This window comes from Microtus ochrogaster, unplaced genomic scaffold (genome assembly GCF_000317375.1).
Source record: "Microtus ochrogaster isolate Prairie Vole_2 unplaced genomic scaffold, MicOch1.0 UNK51, whole genome shotgun sequence".
NCBI lineage: Eukaryota > Metazoa > Chordata > Mammalia > Rodentia > Cricetidae > Microtus > Microtus ochrogaster.
Window position 1 is genome coordinate 1,024,781 of NW_004949149.1, and position 11,722 is coordinate 1,036,502.

Here is an 11,722-nt window from a genome sequence, read left to right on the forward strand (position 1 = left end):
GTGTGTGTGTGTGTGTGTGTGTGTGGAAAAAGGAAGCATCAGATTGCTATTCCTGTGGTGGGATTCTTCATTTATGTGTGTGAGTGTGCATGCCACGTGTGTGTGTGTGTGTGTGTGTGTGTGTGTGTGTGTGTGTGTGGAAAAAGGAAGCATCAGATTGCTATTCCTGTGGTGGGTTCCTCTTTAGCTGCAAGAGAGGGGTTATTTTATAAAGTATGAATAAAATCAATTTATAATCATTATTAGAAAAGATAGGCATAGTCTGATGACTACTAAATGGTATCCTGAGAGCACAAAAGTGCCATTTCTCATAAATGCTGCTAAATTCAACTGATGAAGTAGCAGCACTCACACCCAACGAGCTAAGAGCCAGAAACACTCGATTAATATTAATGGTAATATTATGTTGTATTTACACAATATCTTACCATTTTCAAGCTGCACCCACACTGTATTGCTTCCGAGCCCCCCTCCCTTGGAAAAAAGAATGAAAGACGTTATTCCTTGCTGTATGTAGAGACAAAGCATCAAAAGCATTAAATAGTCTGGCCAAATTTCCAAGCAGGTACTGTTGAGCAGCCAAAGGCATCAAACTGTTGAGCTTTGCTAGCGTTTCGGTTGATAAGAGGGGTATCAATCAGAGTGTGGGGCAGATGAAAATGGGCATAAAAGGCATTTGGGGCGACTTGGAATTCTTGGACATTTTTTTCTCAAAGACCAGCCAGCAGCTCTGCCTGTAGGATTCATTATTAAAAATATAGACAGAACTCCATTTTCCAAGTTTTGTGAAAGGCCAATTTATATTAGTCTGATTTATTCTAAACTTTCAGGATTTTATAATAAAAAGCTTTCACAGGTATGGGGATTTATGTGAACTCAGCAACACAGGGTATTCTGATCATCCATTAGATAAATGTTCTGTTCCTGGCTCTTCCTCCATCTCTAGAACATCAATATATTCATCAGCATAAAATAGGATGGGCTAGAAAATCTAGTCAGCGATTGAAATCCCCGTTGACTTCACCAGGCATCATACCTACGTGGTCTTGTTCATCTGCCTGTATTGCAAAGTGTCCTCTGGGTTTAAGATGATAAAGTAGGACCACAGGATTGTTTCATGGCAGCTCTGATGCTGGTAATATTCAGATGTTCTCTCCTGTGTCTGAAAGTGTATAAGTGAAATCCTTCACATTCTCAGTGATAATTCCAATAACAGAACTGAGACGTGGGTGCTGCTTGAGAGAGTGAGGTGAAATATTCGGCCCTGTGCGGGGCGTACTTGAAGACAATGACTTGGAGTCATTCTTTGTTTTGCATTTTCTCTACTAGTAAAAGTGACTTTACAAAATTTTGATAATCAGTATTCACTTATAAAAGTGTTTTATAGAATCTTTGGAATGAGGGCACTATCTATTATAGCTTTAAAACATCCACATAAGTAGCATTCCATAAACATCCCGCTCTGTATCAGTGCTTGCTTTTTATTGGTAATTAAAATAATCTGAAATCAAAATGAGAGTAATAAATAAAGCTCACTTTCAGAGATTTGGCCTGAAAGCAAGCCAGTTTGGATGGCTATTAAGGAAAATGAAGGCTTTAGCCATGGGATTTCTCTATTCTGAATGGGTGAAGTATATTTTGAATTTTTTATGTGTTATGAAATTGTTTCCATTATAAATATTTTCCTATAATTCTAATTTATCTTCTTGTACAAATATGGAACAATTCTTACATTTTGGCAGAAGTGGCAATTATGTTCCAAGAATGGACTGAGCTAGTGCAAGTTTAAAATAGATTTCTTCTTTTCCACCATACACGGACAGTTACTAAGGGAAGCTGTGCCTAGGAGTCTGGAGAGGAGGATTGCAAGGCAAGGGGACAATGCCTTGAGGCAATTTCTCCGGGCTTTCAATTTTGTTTTGAGTTGTTTGAAACGTCAAACATAGTACAATTGAGTTTGTCGAGTTCTTGGTTAATCAGTATTCTTTTTGATTAACCTTAGTAGCGTTCACATCTTCCTAAGACAATTATATTTACTCTTCAGAAATGTAATTATCATGCACCATTGCTGTAGAAATGATTGAGCTTCTTCCCAGAATCAGGGCCGGGAGTATGTGTGTTGAAATCACTAAGGCATAGATCCAAGCATTTCTATTTTATATGGAAAGGAACTGAGGATAGAGAAATGGATAATAATGCAAACTTAGTAGCTTACTGCTTCAGATATTTACTGCCTTCTAGTTACTCTAGGTCCAGATTTGTCCTCACTGAGTCCTCTGCCCATGGTCTCAGAGGCTAGAGACAGAGTATTGAGCCATTGAACACCATGTTCTTGTCTTGGAACTCAACTGGGCAAGAACCTGGTTTTTGCTTGCTTGTTTTTGTTTGTTTTTTGTCTTTGCCAAGCCCGTTGTAGGCAGAACTTTGTGTCTTTTGGCTGCATAAGAACCCCAGATTTTGCTATCTTTATACTTGAGGTCATCTCAGATGTTGGAGGCTACTTGCAGTTTCTTGTCATGTGAGCCTCTCCAAGTCTGTAAAATTAGCCTTTAGGCCCATTACGCTAAATCAGAATCTTAAGATCTATAAAGGTGGTATCCGTATCTATCACATTTTTCATGTTGCATGACCACTAATATAGCCATAGCTCATGATCTTTGTCATTTCCTAGGTTAGAAGCAAACCGCACATCTTCACACAAGGCAAAGAAATTAAGTGGACCAAGGATACTGAGGATTTGAGAGCTTAGATGATGTGGGGATCATAAAAGATCTGGTCTACCTTTGGTATTGGATGGTGTAATCATAGCCACAGAGATCACAATGCAGCTAAATTGCATTGAATTAAATGTGCTTGCAAGTTGTAGTTTGAAAACAAAATTCTTTTTATGGGCTCATGTGTTTGGACATTCGGTCCCCAGGTGGTAGCATTGTTTCAGAAGGCTGAAGAAGCTTATGAAGTGGGGCCTTTCTGGAAGAAATAGGGGATTGCAGGGTGCTCCTTGAGGTTTTATAGTACAACAACCCCTTTGTCCTCTTTCTTTGCTCCCGGGTTGCTGATGTAGTGTGACCAACAGCCTCCCCACCCCATCCCACCCCACCCCGCTTCAGCTGCCATGCCTTATACCCTCAAGTTGCAAACAAAAACAACTCATCTTCCCTTATAGTACTTTTGTGCTTCTCACATCAGTGAGAAAAGTAGCAAACAATACATTATGCACTGAAGTCGCCCATCTCTACGGAACACAAGTAAATCCAGTACAACTATATAAGGCTATATCTGTTCATATTCTGGTAGGCTTAAGAAATAGTGTCAGGATAAAACTTCTATAAGTGAACCTTTCTTCAACCTAAATTATCCCCTGAAATAAAATATGTATGTTTTATATCACATCTTGTGTTTAAAAATATAAACATGAGGTTGAGTTTAGTATTAACATAAAGAGACCCACTTTTGTTTTTCTATAGTGTTAAATATTAGCAAAAAAATAACCAAAGCAGCTTGTCTATCAAATAAGCATACTTAAATATTCACTATTAAATACCATAGAATTTGTGGTACTTTTCTGATAAAAATGTAACTTAATTTTTACCACAGGAATAATCAGTGAATAATGGTGGGGGTGTGCTGACCGCAGTTTGGGTTCTTAGGGTGCAGTGCCCCCGCTGGGAATGGTTAGTGGGTCGCAGTTTAGGTTCTTAGGGTGCAGTGCCCCAGCTGGGATTGGTTAGTGAGCTGTGGTTTAAGTTGTTAGGGTGCAGTGCTCCAGATGGGAATGGTTAGTGGGTCGCAGTTTGGGTTCTTAGGGTGCAGTGCTCCAGCTGGAAATGGTTAGTCGGTCGCAGTTTGGGTTCTTAGGGTGCAGTGCTCCAGCTGGGGTTGGTTAGTGGGTAGCATTTTGGGTTCTTAGGGTGCAATGCTCCAGCTGGGAAGGTCCTCTCTCATAAACAAGGCACACACAGCAAAAGAGCTGTGTGAATTTTAATACAGATGGCATTTGATGGACTTTTAGTAAAAGATCTTGTGTGGTTTTGTCTGTGTTTTAGGGGCCGTCAGATGACCAGCTGTTTAGCCATAAGATCTGCTCCTTACAGAGTAGTACAAAGTCTGAGGTCCTCACCACAGTCAGAAAGGAAGGGAGAAACCAGGGTGCACTTGGTGGGGGGCTGGGAGCCCTCATTTCCCCTGTTGCCTTTTCCACTAACATGAAAAGCGAGTGCGTTGGGGAGCAAGGGGATCTCAGGTTACTAAGCATTAGTCACCATCATGGAGCAGTTAGGCCACCTCTGGCTCTAGAGGGCACAGTGGGAGAGCATGCCACAGCTCTTCCTCTGTCCACATACCCTGCCTATTTCCAACTGATACCTTCAGTTCACAGGCTCTATCGACTAAAGTGCTTTCCCTATGGTGTTGAACACATCTTAGTGTGGAGACATTTCTCCACAGCGAAGTTTGCCTGCAAGAAAACCATTCCTACCTGAGAAATCATATTTTCTCACTGCATCCTGATGTACATTATTTTCACATCCTAATAATATTTTTACTTTTAAGTTTCATGTGAGCTACTAAATAGGAGGTATTTTACTGTACCCAAAGCTTGAGAAGATAAGAGAATGACAGAATGTGGAGTATGAAATCAATGAGTAAGCATCAAAAGTCTCTGCAGTGTCGTTTTTGGACGAAGGGAAGAAAGGAAAAATATTAAGGGAAAATTTGTGAATTCAGTTCATAGCTAGGATCCATTGGCCCACGAAGAAAGCGTATTACAGTGATGTCTCATTTTTAGCTTCAAAATGTGGTAGTGAATACTGATGAGTTAACAAGAGGCCCCAAGGGTCTGTAAAGAGACAGCACATCCCATAGCCTGCAGCATGAAATCCAGCTGTCAGTCAATGCCTGAGGTCTACAACTCTGTCCTGCTGGAGAGCACCTGGCCTTCACAGAGACAGATAACCTTGTGCTCGTTATTGCGTACATCTCCAAAGCTCCACAGAGTGAGTGCGTTCCTTGATCATTCTCTGAGCTCCTCAGAAAATGACATGCATACCTCCCTGGGCTTTACCCAGGAGCCTGAGCTAGCAGCTCCCATGGTAATGTGCCTTATCACTTTGTTTTGGTTCTCTTTTTGCACACACACGGCTATTAAATCTGTATCAGTCAGAGTCCCCAAAGGAAACAGATGGCACTTGCAAATGAGAAATAATTCCAGGAGAGTTTGTTTACAAAGGGACTGTTTGCAAAGCAGAAGCTCAGAGCAGTGCAGTAATATGGCTTGGTAAGCGTAGAGCCGTTCACATTCCTAGGTCCAGAGGAAAACGCAGGGACAGAACGGAGCAGAGAGCATCAGTATGGACAAGGCACACAGCCAGTCAGAAGCCCCCTGGCAGGAAGGAAGGCAGGGCATCCTGCATCTCAACTTCAAGCTCTCCTCCTGCTGATACCTTACTGGTAAAACACCTTAGAAAGGTGTGGAACACAAGAAGCTCTTTTGATCGAATCCAGGGCTCAGCCTCCAGGCACCAATGTCAGGACAGAAAAGGGCAGGCAGGGGTCTGAAGAAGCACATGGAAGACGGGGTCTATTGAACACTACCGGGTGTGGGAATTAAAGCCAGAAGTGCAAGTTCTCCATGCTAGGTGAAGCAGCAAACATTTGGTGTTTATGAAGAATTTGGGATCCAAGAATCTTGTGTTAAATTTGAAAAGAAGAAACAGTATCCAGCTCTCTCATTAGCTGGGTGTGTTTGCCAAGGAGAACAGTGAGGCTGCCATTCAGACTTCTATGCATGATCTACCGAATTTTCTTTGTGAGTTGCCTTTAATTGCAAACTGCTAGAGAAATTGGGAGGTTAGTGTCTCACATAGCATTTAATCAATTGGAATTTAAAAAACTAATTCGTTGGATGTTGGTTAAGGCTTCAGTGGTGAGGTTTTGTGGAAGGGAAGCTTTCAGACACATGAAAAACTAAAAACCATTTGCAAAGACCATTGTGAGCTAGCATGGCTTCAGTCATGTTAAGTACAGCTGGGTCACTACTAGGATAGAAAATCAGGTAGGATGATGTTGGCTACATTTTCAAGAAGTGGTCCTTTAAAAGTATCAAAGGAATGGCACATTTTTATTGTTTGTTATAGTTTGTTTTTTGTTCTGCTTTATAATAATATATAAATAATATATAAATATATAAATAATATGTAAATATAATAAATTCGTCACACACAACTTTCTGGGTCAGGTGGAAGACACCACAAAGAGTGGAAAGAAGAGGAATGAGGAAAGCTTTTGCAACAAATAAAAGTTACAAAGGAAAAAGAACCATTTGTAACTAACTCACATGTAAGACCTCTTTAAAGGAGCACAAGCCAATCAACTGTAGGAAAAAAAGAGAGCAGGAAACTTACACCCACACATTCCAAAAGGGAAATCTCAGATGCCAGATGAGCATGTGGCAACCAGCCTCATTCAGACTACAGTGAGAGTCAATTGCCCACCCAAAGCTGACAAGAAAAACACGTCTAATGGTTCTAGAACAGATCAAGACCAGAAACTTTCACATGACTGAGGGGTCATGAAGGAAGCCCCCGTGATAAACCATGCGAGTCCAGGTGCAGGGGTCAGGGCTGAAGATACGTAGCAGCTACTGTCTATCCTGTGCATTAGAATATGACTTAAATGTGGTCAGACCCATGCAGGAAAATTTCATAACAGCCGGTTATTTTTATTGCATCCCAATATATACAATGAAATAAACCAGATATCCACTGAGAGCAACGGGGATAGGACACTTTATATGTATAGTTCCAGAAAAAAAAAATGGGCAATGAAAAGAAACCTGAACAGATAAGGAATAATTTGAGCAACTTTCAAAAGACATATGAACAAGAGAATCTGTACAGTATTGATGTGGTTTTTGCTAAGCTTAAAAGCAAGCAGGAAATACCACCAGCACCACAGCCTCTGGCACATTCTTTAAGAAAAAGAAAGGAAAGTCAAGCTCAGGAAGTGATTGTCTCCTCGGCAGAGGCAGAGGTCACTGGGGAAAAGGCACAGACAAGTTGCTGGCCAAATTGCATTTCCCCTCAGGTAATATTTTCACCGTGCTGATAATTTAGAAGTAGTGGTTAAACGGCACGAAGCAATTGTGTATTTCTGTCCCATAAACATACAGCAACTACTGTAAGAGGGCAGGTGATTCCGTTGTTCACATTCTCTCATTTCATATTAATTCTGCTTGGTTTTCAAGGGTTCCGGTGGCACCGTTTTTATATCACAGATTTCCTTTTATCATTTGAGAGTTTAGAACATCAGACACTTAATAGGATGGGCGAATACATGGTCAGTATCCATTCAGTGGTAGCAGTGTTTCTTGTGGTACATGGAGAACAAGTTTCTCAAGAGCTGAATGGAAACAGGGTTCTAAGGAGTAAAACCTATAGCTGTTGTTAATCACTAAACTACGGAGTACACTCCTTGACAGAATGGCTAAGTGCACTTCCTGCAAGCAGTGGGCCTGCAGGAAGGCGCAGAAGGTAAAGGAAGTAACAAGACTAGAGGCTTGAGTTAAACAGCTGGTACTTATGGAGAACACATAAAGATAGAAGGCGACAACTACCTCTGCAAGTCTGTCCACTAAACACAAGCACACAGCAGCGCATACATACATGCACACACATAGACACACACAGATAATCATATACACACATCCACCAAAATATACATTCTCAGATACCACACACACACAGACACACATACAGGCACACATAGGCATACACATACACACATGCACAAAAACATACATTCACACATACACATCACGAATGCACAAAACATAAATGCACATACAGACCACACACACATACACACACAAACATAAACATACACACATACCACATACAGACACACACACACAGAGCATGCAGATGCAGAAGTTAGGAAAGAAAGCATTCTTTGCCCCCATAAAAATATTAGGTAGCTGTTCACTAGACTTTTTTTTCTAATGTAATAAAGATAACGGGAGTCATGTGGATGTTCCCATGGAAATGGTCGAATGCCTTTCTTTTTATAACTTCTCTTGCTGCTTTGGGAATTTGCAAATCCTCAGAAAGACTTATTCTCTCCTGCATTCTTTCTCAGGAAGCTCCCAGAATTCAAAGGACTGTCCTAGTGAGGTATTACAGTGCATAATTCTAACCGGGCATCAGCTTGTGGTTTTTAAATGTAGAGTAACTCCTTAAATTCTTTGTATTCAGTATTTAAGGGCATATAATCAAGAAAATGAAGGGGGAGTATGTAGATTGGAAGGTAAATAATTGGTGTGTGTGTGTGTGTGTGTGTGTGTGTGTGTGTGTGTGTGTGTGTTTTGTCTGTGTGTGTATGTATGTGTATCTGGGAGTTAATAGGCAAAAATATGTAAAAGAAAACACACAACTTAAAAGTACAAGCCAAACAAAACAAGAAATCTACTCTACAAATGGACAAAGGATTGAGCAGGGTGGTTCAGAGGGTAAAACTGATTCAGCATCCAGGACTCATATGGTGGAGAGAACTGACTCCTACAAATGAGTCTCTTGATGCTTACACATATGAACACACACACACACACACATGGCTCACACAGATATCTCTGTAAGGATGACTGCGAAGGAAAAGAAGCTCAACTCCACTCGTTATAAAAGAATGTACATGTGAAACCAAGGACAGATTTCTTCTAGCATGCAAGAGTGTTTATTATCAGAAAGACAGGGGGTAACTAATGCTGGCGAGGATGGCGGGAAGGAACACAGCCACACCATTGCTGGGAGGAATATAGTTGGAAATTCCATCTGTAATTCCTCTTCAGAACACACACTGGAGGATATAGGGCCATGTTGTACTGAGGTATCTGTACTCTCATTACCCATAGCATGAGACACAGTAGCCGAGATGCAGAAAGAATCTGTGTATAATAAAATGGAGAAATAAAAATTAAATTGTTATATACACACACACATATATAATGAACATTTATAATCACTGAGAAGAAAATTATAATATATAATATAAATACATATATTTATATTATATATTTATATATATTAAAATAAATCAGGCAAAGGGGACTGGATGATCTCAGTTACCTGTGCAATCTGAAAACATCCAATTCACAGGAACAGACAGAATAACTAGAAGAGTGGTCATCGCAGGCTGGGGAAGGAGAGATGGAGAAATGTTGGTCGAAGGCACAAATGTTCAGTTATAAGAATACTGTGAGGTCTCAAGTGCAGTGTAGTAACTATAACTAATGAGTCTAGGCTGTGCATTTGAACTCACGAGAGCAGATCTCAGCTGTCCATAAAGAAATCTATCTGGGGAGATGACAAAAAGGTGAATTAGCTTGTCATCATCATTTCACAGTCTGTGTGTACCAAAACATCATGTACACAGTCTGTGCCTTTAATCCATGTTGTCAAATGTACAGCAACAAAGCTGAGGTAGATAAAGGCAAGTCGGTGCTGTAAATGCAGTGTATACTAAAAACAAACCAACAAAGGGAACTGTGTTATCAGTAACAAAGTATAGCCAACTACAGCTGACTTTTATAGTGTTTAAACTGTACTGTGATGGAGCACCATAAATATTTTAAACATATGCCTTACCTAATATTCTGGGTTTTTTTCCTATCTTCCTCTGATTTCCACAAGACAGATGAGATAGGAAGGGGCAATCTATTTGTTTACAAACTCCTTCATTTTGAATGAATGAGGCTTTTATGTCAGGCTTTTTCAGGCTTTTCTGTACTTAAGGACTGCACAAGTACCCTGCTACCCAAGGAGTATAATACTGTAATTCAGCCAACATGGGACCAAAGGGATCTGCATTTCTAGCAAGTTCCCAGGTAATTCCAGGACTGTCACCCACCGGCCTCACTTAGAGTAGTGCGAACAGAGAGGGCGGACCTGTGACACTTGCTACCCAGATCAGGCATGCTTGGTATGGCCCTGCTCAGCCCCTGTGCTCGGGAAGCACAGGGATGGCTTCTTTGATACCCCCAGGCTTTATGTTCTCCAGGTTAAGTTGTGGGTCCATGCCTGCAGCTTTAAAAGGTACTAAATGAAAAACGGAGTAGAAAAGAAGACATCGAGTCTATACACAATTTTGTTATGAGTCGTGAAGAAGGAAGTTGCAGGGTTGAATTCTTTCCTTGGCCTTGTCTAATCTCAATGCCCATCTGCTCATAATAACCATCTCTTTGCAATTGAACCACCCAGCTCTCCCTTGGATTTTCATGACAAAGTATGTCCCATTTCTTCTCTTTTGTCACCAGAATCATGTTATTCCTCTTTAATAAATCTAGCTGTTCATTTCCTAAAGTTTATTGAGGACCAGTACAGCTTATTTTAAAATTAGCATTTCGTACTTTTCTTTCCCATCATTCTTTTCATGAAGGTTGCTTCATTCCCATGAAGATTGCTGACTTAACAACCCTCACAAAAGCTGTCCCACATGTTTGCTGATGGTTAGCCCCTTATGTGTCACTGTAAAGAAAACCAAAAATAAAGGATCTCATTACAGGTTATAAGTTTCTTTCCCTATTATTAATAAAGTAATTTGATATACCTAAAATGGTAGCAAAAGAAAACCTGTCATATTACAAAGCTATGTAATTATACTAATATAAATAAGAGTGAATAGAATTTATCCTTTCTTCTGGACTTGATATTATTAGCATGGTCAATATGCTAAAAAAATCTAAACCAAAATAAAACCTTCTGATTAATTTAAAAAAACATTTTAAAATTTCTTAGTGGGAGATTGTTCTGTGGACTTCGACTTTCACTTAGAAATTATGCACCGTGTATGGACCAGCAGCATCTGGGGCTTCTTTTCCTTGTTTTGGGGACCTTGAGTGAGATTACTTTTCTAGGCATGGGTTATGGGTATAGAACGTGATCTGTGGTCTGCAAAGTTCGCAATTAGATACTCCAAAGATAGAGAAAATTTTGAAGCATCCAGCACTCTCTGCCAGGGCACTTAACACTGACCCTGGGGCCCAGACAAGTCATGAGACAAGTTCTAGTAAGCTGGCTTCCTGGAGTGTGTGTGGCTTTCCCATGGCCAAAGTTTCCATTAGCTTTAAAAGAATTCTTCACTTAAGAATCAGATTGAGCAGATAGTTCTGAATTTTTCATAGCTAGGCATCTAGACCCTACTTACTGACTCTTGAATAAAATGATCGGTTTCGGAGACATGATTTTATCTTGTAACACATAAGATGAAAGGATTTTACATTAAAAATCAGTTACATATTAATTTTTCCATGTAAAAGCCTGTGGGAGCTGCAGCCAGTCTCACAATATGCCAGAATCTCAAGGGATAGGCCTCATAGACATCTCCATCACTGGACCACAATGATCTTATCATAGAGTAATAGGACCTCTTTGAAACAGGCCTGGAGAGCTGGTCAAACACATCCCTACCAAACCTATAGCTGGTAATCTCCAGTCTAAAGTATGGAAGGCAGTAGTGGTATCTAGGTGAGGCATTTATACACAGATAGTTAGCAGATAGCTCATAGCATTCTACCCATGGCTCTGAGAGTCAACAGTTAGACATTTATTATATACCACTGTTCTTAAAACATAAAAAAGTGCTGGGCGGTGGTGGCGCACGCCTTTAATCCCAGCACTTGGGAGGCAGAGGCAGGCAGATCTCTGTGAGTTCGAGACCAGCCTGGTCTACAAGA

General features: G+C 40.4%; 1 protein-coding gene across 6 annotated transcripts in view; it reads left to right on the top strand.

The window, feature by feature from the left end:
* Inpp4b (inositol polyphosphate-4-phosphatase type II B) overlaps positions 1-11,722 on the top strand; it is a 762,195-nt gene that overhangs the window by 484,378 nt on the left and 266,095 nt on the right. The gene's annotated exons all lie outside the window — the stretch shown is intronic.